We start from the raw sequence: 17,170 nt of genomic DNA, 5'->3' as shown, positions 1-17,170 counted from the left end.
TCAAACACATAAATCATAAATACACATAGACAAAAGGTGAAGCCATTTTGCTCCAGCTTTCCCCCGGCCCAGATAGAGTGGTCAGTGTGGAGGAGGACAATAGGAGTGGGAGGCCCGCGGCCGGCCTCTGGAGACATCCCATTCAAAGACACTATTCCTGGAGAGCGGCTACTTTGGATAGCGGTGCCACAGCCTCGGCACATCAAGAGCGGCGCTGTTCAGGAGTTTCTCTGCTACTAGTATCCTAATGAAATATATTAATGCACATATTCCGCACCATCTCGCACTCCTCCTACTTCTCATTCTCCTCTCTGTATGGACACATGAAGAGAGGAAGGGTAGTGGAGAGGCGTATTTGAAAGAAAAAACAGGAGTCCCCATGGGGATCCCACATAAAGAAAAGAAAGAAATGAGAGAGGAGAGGATGGGGGGAGAAGTGGGGGTGGGTTGGAGAATGGAAACAGAGCAAAAAGACAAGGAATGAATATTAATAATATGCTGTGTTGGAAAAATAGCTATACAATGGACAAAGAGCTGCATTCCTCATCACACTTAATATTATTTATAATACTATGTACACCAAGCAGTACGGCTTCAGTTTGGTATGTAGTATTATACATTTGTACACAGGGGCTTCAGCATTCATGGACTCACAAGTTTGTGGATATTTCATATAACTTTATACCTTTACTACTAATTTTCCTTTAAAGGGGACCTATTATGCTCATGTTTCGGCCCTTTGTATTGACTTGTGGACTCCTATAGAGCAGCTACACACAATAACCAGCACATAAAGCTTGATAGGGGCGGCACGGCGGTCAAGTGATTAGCGCGCAGACCTCACAGCTAGGAGACCAGGGTTCAATTCCACCCTCGGTCATCTCTGTGTGGAGTTTGCATGTTCTCCCCGTGCATGCGTGGATTTTCTCCCACATTCCAAAAACATGCTAGGTTAATTGGCGACTCCAAATTGTCCATAGGTATGAATGTGAGTGTGAATGGTTGTTTGTCTATATGTGCACTTTGATTGGCTGGCCACCAGTCCAGGGTGTACCCCGCCTCTCAGGCTCTCAGACAGCTGGGATAGGCTCCAGCACCCCCCGCGACCCTCATGAGGAAAAGCGGTAGAAAATGAATGAATGAATAAAGCTTGATAGTTCTTCCAGAACTTGCACCTATTCAGTTGTATTTCTTTGGATTTCGTGGTTCCCGCGAACACGGTTGGTTTTAATGTATTCCACCCACGGTCCGCCTCCTGGCACTCCTACGCTGCTGTGGTTGGTCACATTCACGAATACTTAAAATGGATCCCAAACCGTATAGGTGTTGATGATAAACGGCAATGTATCCTTTTAAAATGTCGGCTTTTAACATGCAGCCACATGTGTTGGATTATTAGGGATTTGACCACCAGATTTGATGACTGTGAAGACAGACATTGTTAAAAAAAAATTAAAAAGAATGATAATGCCATGCTCCACACTCTTATTTTGTAATGTTTGCATTTCCTGCCGGGGGGATGTTGCAGTTGCTTGACCAACAGCTGTTTGCAATTGCAATTAGTGGCTGAGTTGCAGGGATGCCGCTGGTTCCCTGACTCTGTTCCCCTCACCTGTGCTGTCACCTAAACGGTTTACTTACCTGTTGCTTCTGTTATTTGTTCTCACAGAACCTTTTTCACCTTTTGTCGCCTTATCCTGCACAAAAGTGAGTACTTTTTAAAAAATATTTTAAGCTGCCTCTGTTTCTGCATTCTAGTGGTAGGATAATCCATCCCAACGTCGGTATCAATAAAAAAGAGCACTATGGCAGAAGTGCATGAGTACGCATTGGAAACCACTTTGTTGCACCAGGAAGTCAAATGTTGCTACAGGATAAGTGATATAGGAGGGGGGGGCTCTTGTCGCCGTTGCTCATTAGGGGTCGGGTTGCATTGTAGAGATTCCTACAGCTTTCAGACTTGCCCCAAGGTGAAGATCCACTCCCGCCTGCTTGCGGGAAAACTAAAAACTAATTAGTTTTTATTGATCGCCTGTGTTTTATTACCGAATAAATACCTGACGCAAGAAACGAGTCCCGTCTTTGAATTTGAACGTGCACCCCGACTCACTAAAGATAGCGCTATCGGGGTGGTAAATGTCACTAAATTGTCAACACTGTCTCTTCAACGTATGATGAGTCTTGTGCTGAGAATTGGGTCTGTAAGAAAAAGTCATTGATTGATTCAGTGAAAAGTTCACAGGTCAATAGAAGACGCTCGTGTCGTGAACCCTGCCATGCTTACCTTACCATGCTGAATTCTACTCCGAGGTAGAAACAAGGCTACAGTAGCGATAATGTGTATCTGTGGTAATGTAATATTGTGCTTTTGCAGGTGCACAAAACCCCACAGCACATCTGGCTGCCAGTAAGACGGAGCACATTTAAGGTACGCACACGCTACTCCTTGGATATGAGCGTGCACTCACATTGGAGGTTTGTGCTCTCACTTATGAGGGTGTGCGGTCGTTTCCCACAGTAATTATAGCGGTGACTGTGTGTGTCTGTCTATGATCTGTGTGGTACCTGTCAGAGGGAAGCCGGCAGAGCACATGCTTTATACGCCTTGTAATTGCTGCTGCTAATTTACTGTGCAGTGCTCTAATGAGTGGGGAGGGTGAGGGGCTGAGGTGTATAATGGATGTTAGAGCGATAGAGATACAAAGATAGATTTTATCGTATATAGAGAGCGGGTGGGAGGCGGGCAAAGTATGTGTGTGTTAAGCAAGCATGTTACACTTATCTTTATTGTTCTACTAAAGCAAAAGAAAAAAAACAAAACTCTTTTTCTTTCCATCTTCTTTCCCCATATGCATTCTCCTCTCAGCCAGCACATTAGACACGCTTTTTGTTATGTTGATTAATGATAAAAGCAAATCCATAAATAATGTAGATTATTTATTCCATTTATTCACATGATAATTAGGGCTGGAAGCAGCTACCTCACAGAGATACAGCCGTTATTATTTTTTTCATCTGTTCCAGTACAGCTCCATAGGCCAAGTGACTGAGGCACATATTAATGTCATTCACACTTTGAAGCTCCAACGGTATCTTGTGATGAGGACACGTCCACCCTTCATTTTCCCCTAATGAGGTCGCGATAGAGGCCAGTGGTTTTCAACACACATATGCATACATTGTTTTTTGTGCAGCCTGTCTGCACAATCTCAATGAATGCTGGATTGACAGGGTCATCTTTGATTGATGCACCGCGGTCCGTCTGCATGTTCTACAGCTCAGTCATTTAATTATGTTTCCTAAGCATCATTAAGTACCATTATATTCGATCATATTCTAATGAGAGAGGTGGCCGGTCGCAGGACAAGCTAATTGGTGATTAATGTTGTGTATCAGTGAAAGACAACGCAAGATTGCTCATTTAATGACACAATGCTGTATTTAAGTGCTGAATATGTAAAAAAGGCAAACAAAAGAAACGAGGGAGGCTAATTTCTATCTTCTCACATCGTCTGAGTTGTCTTTTCTTCCACTTGTGTGTGTGTGTGTGTGTGTGTGTGGACACACACCTCGCTTTACTTTGAATTGTTGACCTCTCAGCCGCATTATGCACACTTACCGCGATAATGCAGGAGACATAACTCAGCTGCTCCTCCAGATTATCCACTAACGAACTCGGTATTGATGCACTGCGTCACGGCGACACGCAGACGCGAGAGCATGCGCAAGCACAGACACAAACATCTTCATGCGGTATCGACGTGCCGTGCGGCTGTAGGTGTTTCCATTTAAGGTCAGTCGATTGCTTTAAGTATGTAATGTTAGGAGGGGGGTCCGTAAACATGTCAAATTAGTAGTAATGAATGACCAGACGCCAGCAGGGGGATGTGTCAGGGTGCAGGCTCAGGACAATACATTAGCCTGAGTTATCTGAGTGTTGCCCGCTTCGAACACACGCGGCGGCCATGCAGACACGGGGTGTAAACCAATGGGACCCATTCAGCGGTCACACGTTCTGCTTTAATGGGCCATGTGCCTGATTGGTGTCCCGAAGACCAAACTTCACTTGACAACATAATGTTAGTACGTGGGAGGATTAGGGGAGGAAACACTTAAAGAGCAAACTTAAAAAGATTTAGCCACACAATCAGGATGATTTGAGGGTGGAGGAGGAAAACAAGAGCACTCGGAGAGCACAGACCTCCTCCAAGGCTTGAACATTTGTCTCATTCTAAATCAATGAGTGACCAAAGATCTCACTCGCTAAACGGCGGTAAACTTTCTTCCAGACTGATGGGACAGGAGAATATGTGATAAGATCCCAATAGCCGAATATGATAGGATTTTATAGACAATAAAGTGTCGAGACATAGTCAAAGACGTTTAATGTTAAACCTTTTATTATGAATTAGAAACCATGTAACTCCAATCAATACATTACGTTTTCTGATCCATTCAATACACACAATACAACACTTTGTTACACGCATTATTGCACAATTATCGTGACAGTCTACAAGAACCGATGGCAAAATTTGGGTGAATATTTTCATGAAAAAAACACAAAAAAACGGCGGGTTTTGAACAATACAGTACAGTTTTGTTTATTCTTAAGTGCAGGAACAGCAACGTCATTGTCAGCTGGAGACTATCCCAATTGACTCTGGCCACAAGATTGGGTATACCCAGGGCCAAATAACATATTTAAAAAAATAAATATGCCACTTTTTCAAACATTGCATTAAGCAGTGTCTTATTTTACAGAAAGTCTTTATTCATGTTCATTCATTATTGAAGATTGTTGGCCATTATCCAGCATCTCCAATAAAAAAAATGGTGAAAAAGAAGCTCAAAAATCAGGGTTGACAGATCAAACAACAAAAGACGGTACACAAAAACCAACAAAGAACCCCACAGCGATGAAAACATAACTTCCTTGGCAGAGGTAAACTTGAGAAATATGACAGATATATGGCTAAGATGGGAGAGAAAGCAAACAGTGCTATTTATTTTTTCTTGTCCGTGTTGAAACAGGAAAAGGACCTCTGGTTTAATAAACCATGAATCCTTTCACAGAGGGTTTGTATGTTATTCTTCTGAGAAACAGATATGTGGGGAGGGAACGAAAGAGGGAAGGAAAGAGAAACAGAAAGCAGCGGGAGGGAAAAAAGAGATGTGCTGCAACCATTTGAATGTAGTTCTTTCTCTCCGTTGCACATATACACACACCATCTACAGTGGTGCGAAAAAGTGTTTCCCCCCTTCCTGATTGTGTTTTTTTTGCATGTTTGTCACACTTAAGTGTTTCAGATCATCAAACAAATTTAAATGTTAGCCAAATACAACACAACTGAGCACATGTCTTTTTAAATGAAACTTATTATTAAGTTATTAAGGGGGGGGGGGGTCCTAACCGACATGGCCCTGTGTGGAAAAAGTGACCCCCACCCCCCCTTAAGACATATAATAATATAATAATTGAGATCTATCAGTCTGGAAACAGTTATAAAGCCCTTTCTAAAGCTTTGGGACTCCAGCAAACCACAGTGAGAGCCATTATCCACAAATGGGAAAACATTGAACAGTGGTGAACCTTCCCAGGAGTGGCTACCCAACCAAAATTACCCCAACAGCGCAGCGACGACTCATCCAAAAGGTCACAAAAGACAGCATAACATCATCCAAAGAACTGCAGGCCACACTTGCCTCAGTTAAAGTCAGTGTTCAAGACTCCACCATAAAGACACACACAAAAAAAACATTCTTCGTGGCAGAGTTCCAAGATGAAAACTGCTGAACAAAAAGAATATTAAGGCTCATCTCAATATTGCCAGAAAACATCTTAATGATCTCCAAGACCTTTGGAAAAATACTCTGACGAGACAAAAGTTGAACTTTTTGAAAGATTTGTGACCCGTTGCATCTGCAGGAAAACTAACACCATAGTATTTTAAGAAAAATAACATCATACAAACAGTCAAATATGGTGGTGGTAGTGTGATGGTCTGGAGCTGTTTCAGGACCTGGAAGAACATTGAATTCTGTTGTCTCTTAAAAAAATCCTGAATAAATGTTGGGGCCATCTGTTTGTGACTTTAACCTGAAGCCAACTTGGGTTCTGCAGCAGGATATTGAGGCTGGGAGTGAGTGTGAATGGTTGTTTGTCTACATATATGTGCTCTGCGATTGGCCGGCGACCAGTCCAGGGTGTACCCCGCAAGCACGTTTCCAACTGACTTTATATCACCAGCAGGCAAGCAGACGAAAAACACAGTCAGTGACAGATGCACGATCGTGCCCGATGTCTTGTTTAAAAACTCGTTCATGAAACAATTTTAAGATTGTAACATATTGAGAGGGATGTAATATTTTAGCACGCATATGCCAGCCATACATGCAGAATGCCGTCCTTGTGCGGCATCAAACTTTCCAAATACACCGTGTACTGTATGTTGATGAGGCACCACTGAGCTCCTCTGTGTCTGATGCTTGCAGAGTCAGTCTCGGGAGAGGCGGTCACTGTGTGTGACTAGCCAATCACAGAGCATTAAGAATGAATACATAATGAGCATTTTCTTTAAACATGATTAAAATATCGAATATGCATTATCTGTAACTGGATACTTGTTATAAATGAGTATCCTGCTCATCTCTACTTTGGAGTGTTCTTGTCCTCACCTGAATCCTATTGAAATGCCAAGGTGGCATGACATTAAAAATGCAGTTCATGCTCAAAAACCCTTCAATGTGGATGAATTACAACATTTCTGCAAAGATGAGTGGGGTAAAATTCCTCATCGGTGCAGTAAGAGACTCATTGCAAGTTATCAAAACGCTTGATTCCAGTTGTTGCTGCTAAGGGTAACCAAACCAGTTACAGTATATTAAGGGTGCAAACACACAATTCTGGAGCTTTTTCCCGTCTTAATAATGAAACGGTTCAATGATAATCTGCATTTTGTGTTCAGTTGTGTTTGTCATTGACTAATACATAAAATTGTTGGGAAAACACTTTTTCCAAAACCAGTGTACAAGCATCTACAAGCTGTATGTTGGTTTTGGGTTTATGTGTGTGTGTCGGGGGGGTGGGGGCGTTATACATCCTTCTTGGTCCAGTCTGGGAGTGAACAAGCATAAATGAGAAGTAAAAGATCCACTTCCCATCTGTGAATGATTAAACCTCTCTCCTCTTCCACTCCACTTTTGACACTTTGACACACCAAAATTGCTCTCTAACATATTCACCCCCCCCACCGTTTGCTTTACCACAACACTGCTTGTGTACTTATATATACGCATAAGCGGTGCATACCCAAAAGGCAGCTCTGATTTGGAAGATCTCTTTGACCCTTGCATCCACAGCGGATATGGTGATAAATAAACATGTACACAAGTGTCTGTGTAAGTTGTCTCTTTGGCCCCCACACTCCCACTCTCCCCTCGCTCTCTCTCGCCTTCCTGTAACAAAGGTTACATTGATCATGTTTCTAAAAGAGACTCTGTATTTCCACACCGCCCGGCCTCTGATATGTTTTTCTTGGCAGCTCGGACTTCTACTTTTGTCATTCACTCAGCATATTTTAACAAATTAGAAACATTAGAAACCAGCATCGCCGCGATGTTTTGGTTTGGGTTTGAAACTCTTACGGTCGCCACAATTATATTTCAAAACACGGCTGAATTGTTTGACAGCCGAGCGGAATAAAACCCTAAAACAACTTTTTCATTAGAAACACATGGGGTTGCAATTAGACGCCGGCGTGATCGCGACGGTGATGATGATGTTTGCACGGGTTCATTTGTTGTCATGTGAACAGCGACACGTCGTGCGGGTTGGAGGTCGATGCACGTGTGCGTTCACCTTTACGTGTGTGTTGTGCATACTTGTGTGTGTGTGTGTGTGTGGAAGGGACAAAGGGACACAGTGCTCTACATAACAACATTACAGATGGCTGTTGTGAGTGGTTGTGACAGTGAAAGCGAGTGAGTTCCCACTCCATACAGATGTACTCTGAGTGACCTTACAAAGTAAAACAGCCCCCCCGACCCCCCCTTACGTCTCCCTCTCACTCTGGCACACACTGTCAATTCTCACTCAGCCCTTGCGGGCCACTAAAACTTGTTTCCTGAGCCAGGAATACATCAAGGGCCAGGAATATATATAAGCAGCGAGCCGGGGAGATGCATAGCAAGGGTCCAGGAAAGCAAAACTTGGACTAAATAAATATTGGACTGAAGGATTAGTAGCTTTTGCCACCTATAAAAGCAAGACAGGTATGCCAGTCTGAGTTAACGACCACATGCTCTGACTTTACCCTCCATTGTTTCACTTTTTTGTGAACTAAAAGAACATTTCAACACATTTACTTTATGGACTAAAAGCGGCGGAAAAAAAGTAGAAATGACTTCCCTCAGCTTAACAATCGCCTCCTTCCTTTTACTGACATAGAGACTATATAATGTTATTGGGTGGGAAGGGGAACATAAAAGCATTAGTAATTGATGTTTTTTGGAAGCCTATAGTGAGAGAAAAAAATCACCACCCACCCCAACTTATAATAAAAATGATATTAAAGTTCTAAATTGGTTGAATTCTTTCCCCAGTGATGACTTTAAATGCGCTGGGAATTAAAGATGGGGTAACCCAGTTAAAATTTTAATGTGTCAATGGAACAATCATTTTCATACTTCCATTAATTTTGGTTAAATGAAGACATAGCATTGTTATGTGTATGTGGCTCAATACACAAAGACAATTGCATGCCTGTCAACCCTCCAGTTTCCCCTGGGAAACTACCCTATTTTGTCCTTCTTTCCCGGCACCCTCTAGTTTTAATAGTTTCCCGTATTTTAACTTTTATATAAAGACTTACACATCTGGTAGCCAGTAAAGTCGGGCCTTAATTCTAATTAATTTTTTCCTAACAAGAGATGCTCTATCGGGTTTCCCCATCAAAATCAGATATACCAATATCATCCAGCACTTCATTACTGATACCAAGATCTACTGATAATGATATTGGCAGCCTCTTCTCAAGCAATGAGCGAACACATTATGCTTTGTTTAGTGTGATGCAACTGGATGCATTTCAATTTCAAAACCAAAATGTGATTAATGCTGCAATGTGCATTGTAAGTTATGGAAAAGGTGCCGTATTTATTTGAATATAAACATTTTGTCTCAACAAAAAAGTCATTTAACTATTATAACGTGTCCTCCTGTTAGCAACGATACAGATGCAAGCCGGATATTTTGACGTGGCACAAACATCAAGTGCTAGTTGTGTATGATATTAGATTAGAAGTATTGAAGAAATACGTATTTCTCCATATTATAGTCATTGCCGACTATGTGTTTAAAATAATAATTCCAAACAGGACATACTGCTGTAGCAAGTGTCGTTGATCTGCAGTGCATAGCGCAGTTTGAGGTCTCACTCAAACGGCGATATCAATATCGGCAGAAAAACTGATACCGATATGACCTGATATCTTATTTTTATGCAAATAGTCATGACCATGAAGCCCATTCAAATAAAAATGTAGGGGTCATTGAGGCACTGATGATTGATCTGTGCATGATAACAAGTTCCAATGTGTAGAATGACCAGGTAAAAAAATGTGAGCCATTCTATTGGCTCACATTGTCGTGTCTGCTGGAGAGTTAAAGTACTCTTTCCATCATGAATCATAATATCAGTTACCTTTCCAGTGCTCATTTCCAACACTGTCCAAAGCTAACAGTCAGTAGTGTCGTTTTTCTGGTATGGTGCCTACTAAAGTGATTGGTAAACATCATTTTTCCCCATATAAAAATGAAAGTTTTAAAAAAAGAAAGTTTTACAATACATCAGTTGTACATGTTTCAATCAATGAGCTGTTAAAATGGGGTAGAATTAACCAAAAGAAAAACTTCCCGAATGAAACCTTTGCGCACCATCCCTTTAAGGCTGCTGTCTCTGTGTTTTAAACAGCAAATATATTTTCAAGGGCTTCCGTTGTGCAGCATTCCTCCGCTTTCTCTGATGTTCAAGCTGATTTTGATTTTTGCATTTGCTTGCTCGTTCCTTTTCAGTCCTCCTCTGAGCCAGCTCTTTTCTGGTGGGAGATTGTGAAACAACAAGAATGTGTTTTATTCTCGTGTGGTCTGACCCGCAACATTTGCTTTCAATTTGACAGAGTTTGGAAAAGGCATCCATGGGAGAATGAATGATGGCTGCATGACGGTTCACATGTAAAATCCTGATCCCAGCCCAGGTCATGTAGTCCCTGCAGCACAGGAGGCTTTCTGCTTTACTTCCTTCACCTCCTCTCTTCTTCTGGTTCTGTCCAAACAAAGTCACCTGGTCGTGTATTGTGGGAGATTGTAAAGTTTTCACTGAGCCCATGTGGAAGCCATTTGGCTGTAATCTCCAGTAATTGTGACTGTAACGCAGAAACAGGCTGGAACGCACTGGCCTCCTATTTTTCTTCAGGGTCACGACAGGCTTATCTCAATATTTAGCGTTTTGCCTGATTGAGTTATCATATCACATTTGCCGTTAAGAGCTGAGTGATGTCAACAAATGTAACCAGAGAGCATGAAATGTTGCTTTAAATCAGGTTCCCGTTTGAAGAGAGCGCACACAGCCGTGTCAGCACGTCCCCAGTGAGATCTGACTTTTTAAAATGCATGACATTTAAGGCCGCGCTGGAGATGTTCGACTAAAACGCTGTTAAAAAACCTCACCATTACACTGTGACCTATCCAAGTTCTCAACCCAGTCCCCCCCCCCCCCCGCCCCAACAAACACACACACACAAACAGACAGAAAAGGGCCACTCTGCTGAGGTGCAAATGGTTTGTCTCTACGCATCAGTGGTTCAACACCGCGACTTCTCCTCTGCTTGCTCCTTCTTGACTCTGTCCATCAAAAGCCCACCTCGGTCACCCCTGTCCTCTTTTCAGTGATGCCTCTTCCTCACTTATCTTTCCATCACGGCTGTACTGTTGGAGGCAGGGTAGCTGCTGCAAAATAAGAATATAATACAATATAATATAATTTTCTGAGCTCCCTAACCAGTCTTATGTGCCAAACGTTTGGAGTTCATTGGATTCTCAGAAGCTACTGTTTTCCCCCTTTTATTAAAAGACTATATTGATTATACATGCCGCAATGACTTTGCATTGTGAGTTAACGTAACTCACTTTAATGGTGAGCTGTTCCATACAATTAATTCCAGCTTCAGGAACATTCTGTGTTTCTATCTCTTCAGTTGTCATTGCTCACTACTAGAGAGGAAAGTGTCACACAAAGCTAAAAAGTGAATGAATGTCATGTTTGCACACCACCCCGAGACCTTTTAGAGGTAGACGTTCAACTTGATGCGGTTCTTATTTTGACACAGAACTTTGAGATGTTTGTGACATCACCAGAGAAGATAGCGTGGTGACTTTGCGGATGCGTAAACCAAGCTTAATTGCAGATTAATTTGCAGAATTGGTGTAATTCAGCCCCATTGGAGGGTTTAAACCACCTTTTGAAGGTCATGACAGCATCTTAATAGGATTCAGGTCAGAATAGGTCAGGGGTGGGCAAACTTTTTGACATGTGAGCCGCGTTGAGTTTACAAAACTGTCCGGGGGGGCCGGAAAATATATTTAACACACACAATATTTTACGTTTATAATTATATTCTAACATTCTGCATTGAATTAGTTGACTAATTTATTTGTAAAAGTGTCATACTATCAGCTGTTTGTCCTTGTGTCCCTTTTTTCAGGAGCACTTTAAACATCAGACCACATTACAAAAATTACAAAATTGAATTTTACATTTTTTGTGTGTGTTTTTTTTTTAATCCGACATTGCAAGTCATGTTGCCAGCTTGTATGTTAAAAGTTGAAATACTTGGAAAGCAACTGGCGGGCCGGATTCAGACGCTTGGTGGGCCGCATGTGGCCCCCGGGCCGTAGTTTGCCCACCCCTGGAATAGGCCATTCCAAAGTCTTCCTTTAGTTTTTCGTCAGACATTCAGAGGTGGACAATTTCAATTTGGATTTCAGCTTGAGCTCACAAACAGATGGTCGGACATCCTCCTGCAGGAATTCATGGTTCCATTTATCACAGCAAGTCTTCCAGGTCCAAAAGCAGCTAAACAGCCCCAGACCATCACACTACCACCACCATATTTTACTGTTGGAAAGTTTTATTTCAAAACTGCAATTTGTCTTCAGTTGTGTTTCGGATCTGAAACTTAAGTGTAACAAATGTGCAAAATAAGAAATCAAGAAGGAGGTAAACACTTTATAGTTTCCGAAAGACTTGGCTACATTGTTAGAGCTTCATTTTCAAACACCAGCAAGAGCAACATTGATCATGAAGGGTAAAAAAAAAAAACAACCCTCCATGGGTCCATAGAGGGCACAAATACATGACACCACTGCTCTCATATCACCGTTGCTTTCCATTCTCCATGAGCCCTGTGGCCACTTCCTCACATCCTGAGGAATGAGTAATTGTGTTGAATTGTACCCAGTCATCCTTGTCCATGTTTAATAATGACTCTTTTGAGTCTTCCATTCCAGTGTTGTGGAGAGTGGCAGGCCCACGGAGCTGGAAGCCATGCAGTTATCATATAAAGCACATCGACTGCGAAGCCGCAAAGCCTACAAGTGATTAAAACCTGTCAACTCAGGGTTACTTCATCACAATCATTAGTCTTTTCTTGTCCTACCTTCTGGCTGTAAAAACCCACACAGCCTTACCCCTCCCCGTGCGTTAATAATATTCACTCTGCCTCTGATACATTAGCCAGTGAATGATAGGGCAAAGCCCCGGCCTAATTGCTTTCTTCTTGTAAAGTCTCAATTCATTTTTGCTGAGGAGACACGGAGATGTGTGCCGACGTTCACACACACACAACCTGACACGCACTTACATTTACACATAGCCCCACCTTCCCCACTGCTGTTTTATGATGGATGGGGCTGAGGATGCACGGAGGGGAGTGTGGAGGGGGGGGGGGGGGGGGCTATAAGACTGCACATGTGCATGTACTGTGTGTGTGTGCAGTAAAAGTGTGTGTGTTGGCTGGAAAAAGAAAAAGAGGGAAGCTGAGCAGAGGAGCTCTGATTAACGACACAGAGAAGGGGTCCCAGAGGAGCTAAGGGGGGGGAGCAAAACTATCTAGGGCCAGTTGAGAGAGAGAGAGAGAGAGAGAGAGAACGAGTGAGGATGGGAGGGAATCTGTTTTCTTTTCATATGTTTCATTAAAGGAAATTCACAGTCGTGTGAAACTCGGCGTATCCATCATTCCATTCATCATCGGTACAGTAAAGGCCTCTTCTGGTTAGCTTCCCTGAACGCCACGCTATGGTCCTTCTCCATCACACACACATCTGATTAAATCCTCTCACCTGCCTTATGATTGTGGACGAGTGACGGACTTGTGTCCACAGTTTTGTACACGGAGGAAAGAGTGCCAGAGCGCGGGGCATCACCTCTCTCTGATTGCGCATGAGAGTAAAGGTAATGGAGGTGTAATAGCACCTTAAGTACCCTGCTCTCACTGACACTCCCTCTATAGCATTACCCCTTTGGTCTAGATGTGCGAACGAGGGGATGTGTGCATTGGCATATGTCCATGTGTAAGTTTTGTGTGTGTGTGTGTGTGTGTGTGTCGGCAGTGAATAAAAGTGTTTCTGTGTGTGTGATGAAAGACATTTGACGAAGGTTTGTTGTGTTTTCCCACAGGGTTGTCTGAGCGGCGGCGATCAAAGAGAAAGATGGAGGTTAACTGACCAGACCCGAGAACGTCCACACAGGAACCTGAGGGACTTGTCTCTGTTAGCCCAGGTACCCAATAATCTGACACACACACACACTCAATCAGCAGAGAGCGGAAGGGTAACCACTGGGGATTTCAGGATCCGTAAGGTTCAAACTAACTTTGTCATTTCACTCATGAAGCTGTAGCCTTTTCACACAGTATCCACAACCTCGCCACAAAATAGCTTAGCGCCAACTCCGGCTTCGATTCTGTCGTGAAGATATTCCTTCCTGGAATACAGAAGTCCTATAAAGTGAGTATAAGTTATATTGTGTGCATCCCTAGAGAGGAAACCAATGACTAGTCTTGCAGTAAGAAGTTAGACGTTCTGCCGCTATATCTCAAAGTAACAATCCACGCCCAAGGACTGAGTGAGTGGTGCATTTGTGCTGGAAGTTAAGTTGGAAGTTATAAAAACACACACACAAAAAAAAAACAATAAAAGACGAGTGTGTGAATGTGTGTGAGTGTGTTTGAAAATGAACGAGAGATAACATCAGAGGCAGCTGCTGTGGTGAAGAGAGACAACTAACACCAGCTAGAACTTGCCTTAAAAACAACATTGATGACTTGTTGATCCAATGGATGCTTGAACCTATTAGTGGTAAGATTAAACTCTCATTGAATCATTTTGCAGCAAAGTGGAATAAAAGGGTGGAATTTAAGTCAAATAACAAAGTAAAAATGAAATTTGTATATCTAAATTGTACATCAAATATGTATTACTGTCAAACCTTGGATTTCAAACACATCCGCTTTCATATGATTTGGTTATAGTTTGAAATTGGGCTCATTCTCCCATGTATTTTGCCCATGGCAAGTACCAAGATGGCGTCCCTCGTCTCCACCTTTGCTGCTGCCTCATCTGTCTTCACCAACAAAAGTCTTCCATAAGGGCAAAAGTGACGATAATATTCATTCATCCATGTAATTTTTAAAAAAATTTGTATTAATTGTCTGATAGGGCGGCACGGTGGTTGAGTGGTTAGCGCTCAGACCTCTGTGTGGAGTTTGGATGTTCTCCCGGACATGCGTGGGTTTTACTCCGGTTTCCTCCCACATTCCAAAAACATGCTAGGTTAATTGGCGACTCCAAATTGTCCATAGGTATGAATGTGAGTGTGAATGGTTGTTTGTCTATATGTGCCCTGTGATTGGCTGGCCACCAGTCCAGGGTGTACCTCGCCTCTCGCCCGAAGACAGCTGGGATAGGCTCCAGCACTTAGTGTATTGTCCGTGTATTGTAATTGTCCAATTAATATCGGACAATTTCCATAAAAACATGATCGCCATATGCCAATAAATGCCTTTCTAAGTCGATCACAAAAAACAAGAGTGAATTAGGTGTGTTTTCTGTGGAAAAAGATCACATATGATCAATATAATTAGAATTAACATTCTGAAAGTTTTACATATGAAAAGCTCCCACAGGCTGAAACTATTTTTCGTCTTTCCATGAACTGTAAATCTTACTTGTGCGAGCTGAAAAGCAAACATGTGACATAGTCCACATCTGTACAGCAAATGTGCTATCTCAGTGTTTGATAAACAACTGATTAAATCGACACTGCTCCTCTGTTTTATAAAAGATGCCTAAAACGTGTCAAAAACATCTGCTTATACAAAGAAAATAATGCTAAGCTTGAACTGACGCCGTCGGAGGTGATATTTAACAATACTGTGTGTTTTTTTAAAACAGTCCTTGTATCTGATCTCATTAGATTGTACAAGTGGTTCATAAAGTATGCGTTTTAATGTTTAACACGTTGTTGTTTTTAACAGCTGAGTAGACCTGACCATGCAGAATTGCATGCAGAAGCAAATAAACACATTGTTAGCATCCACCTTTTTCTAAATAACCTAGTTTGCCCTGCAAGAGGAGCAGAGTGGGAGTGGGAACAGCTCACTCCCTTACACCTTAAGAAACATGCTGGTGACAGATGCTAGTAACCAGATGCTGGTAACTATAGCCTGCCATACCAGGGTCATGAGTGCATCTTTTTTCTTTAGTGCCCCCCCTGTGTTATTCTCAAGTGAAATTCAAAAGAAGCACAGTCCAATTATGGTCATTTTATCATCCGTTCCAGAGAAAATGTTTGGCTTTTTTACTGTTTTTTTTTGGCTCATATGGGAAAGTGAGATATTCTGGAAAATCTGTTTCCAGGCTAATGGAAGCAAAGTTTTCTCTATTCAGTTCATTTCAATTTTATTTAATCACAATACTAAGTTCTCTCAGCTTATAATTAATTCCCTAGTCCAATGGTTGAATATCAATAAATATGGATCCCCTTCCTCAGAAATATTACATTAAACACAATAAACACAGCTTTATATCCCAAACCATCCACAGCCTCCAGGTTTAGAACCCCTGCTCTATTCACACAGAACTTCATAGTCTGAAGAGCCTTTGTTCAGCCTTTGCTCATTTGTCCAACTTTAGGATTTTGGGGTTCATTCCAAAAGATGATGTCTTCAGAGAAGAAGAAAGAATATACACCAGAAGTTGCATGATGTGATTTCTTGTTTCAATATTGGCTGCTCTTTTGGTCCTAACTGCTCATCTGTTGCAACCATCATGCAGGATAAAGATGATTGTATGAATACTAGAGGGGTCATGGATTCTGTGCACTGTTACAAGAAGTTCTGATAAGAGAAGGACAAAAGGAGATTTTATTACTTCTTCCTTTCTATCTTGTATCATTTTATTTCTGTATACAGTATATGTTCTTCATATCCTCTGTTAATTTAGGTATACTATGTTCTGACTCGCATTAAAACTCAACTTACATAACAGCCTAAGAACGGATCTCGTTCATAACCCAACGAGCACCGGTATTGTATTTCCCACAATAAAATTAGTTTTGGAATCCAGACAAATTGGAGATTGACCGAGGTGGTGGAACATCTTGGATTTGACGTTATAAGTACAGTCATTTAAAGAAGACAAGGGCAGTATCAAAATAAATAAAGCATGCAGGCTTGACCATAGCAAACTTTTTTAGGGTCCTCGAGTTTCAGCAGACAGCAAGTATCCTTTACTCTTAAGTTAAATACGACCCAAACTATGACATTGAGAGCCGTACTCTTTAGGTATAGGGGGGAGGCGCACGGGATGCCGCTGCTGGGTAACATCTCTGTCAGGGTGGCTTTGCTCCATCACCACCCCACTTCCACATGCACACACACATCCACCCACTCCATCACCACCCGCTCAGGGCTCATCAGTCGCAACGGAGCACATGTGGCTCGAGTATTCTAAACAAAGCTTTATAAAGAGCTCAGCTAAGACGGCCCGATGTCACAGTGGGGGTACTAATGATGTCTAGAGACTGTTAAATACGCCAGTGACAGACCAACG

The 17,170-nt window shown here is 42.1% G+C and overlaps 1 long non-coding RNA gene across 1 annotated transcript; it reads left to right on the top strand.

Moving 5' to 3' along the window:
* The first annotated feature begins 1,569 nt into the window (after nucleotides 1-1,569).
* On the top strand, nucleotides 1,570-14,280 carry LOC131110494 (uncharacterized). Its single transcript, XR_009120897.1, has 3 exons — nucleotides 1,570-1,707; nucleotides 2,375-2,428; nucleotides 13,737-14,280. It is a non-coding gene; the product is annotated as an uncharacterized LOC131110494 (long non-coding RNA).
* Nucleotides 14,281-17,170: the final 2,890 nt, after the last annotated feature.

Source organism: Doryrhamphus excisus, chromosome 23 (genome assembly GCF_030265055.1).
Source record: "Doryrhamphus excisus isolate RoL2022-K1 chromosome 23, RoL_Dexc_1.0, whole genome shotgun sequence".
In the NCBI taxonomy this organism is placed as follows: domain Eukaryota; kingdom Metazoa; phylum Chordata; class Actinopteri; order Syngnathiformes; family Syngnathidae; genus Doryrhamphus; species Doryrhamphus excisus.
This window is presented reverse-complemented; position numbering and strand designations above follow the sequence as displayed.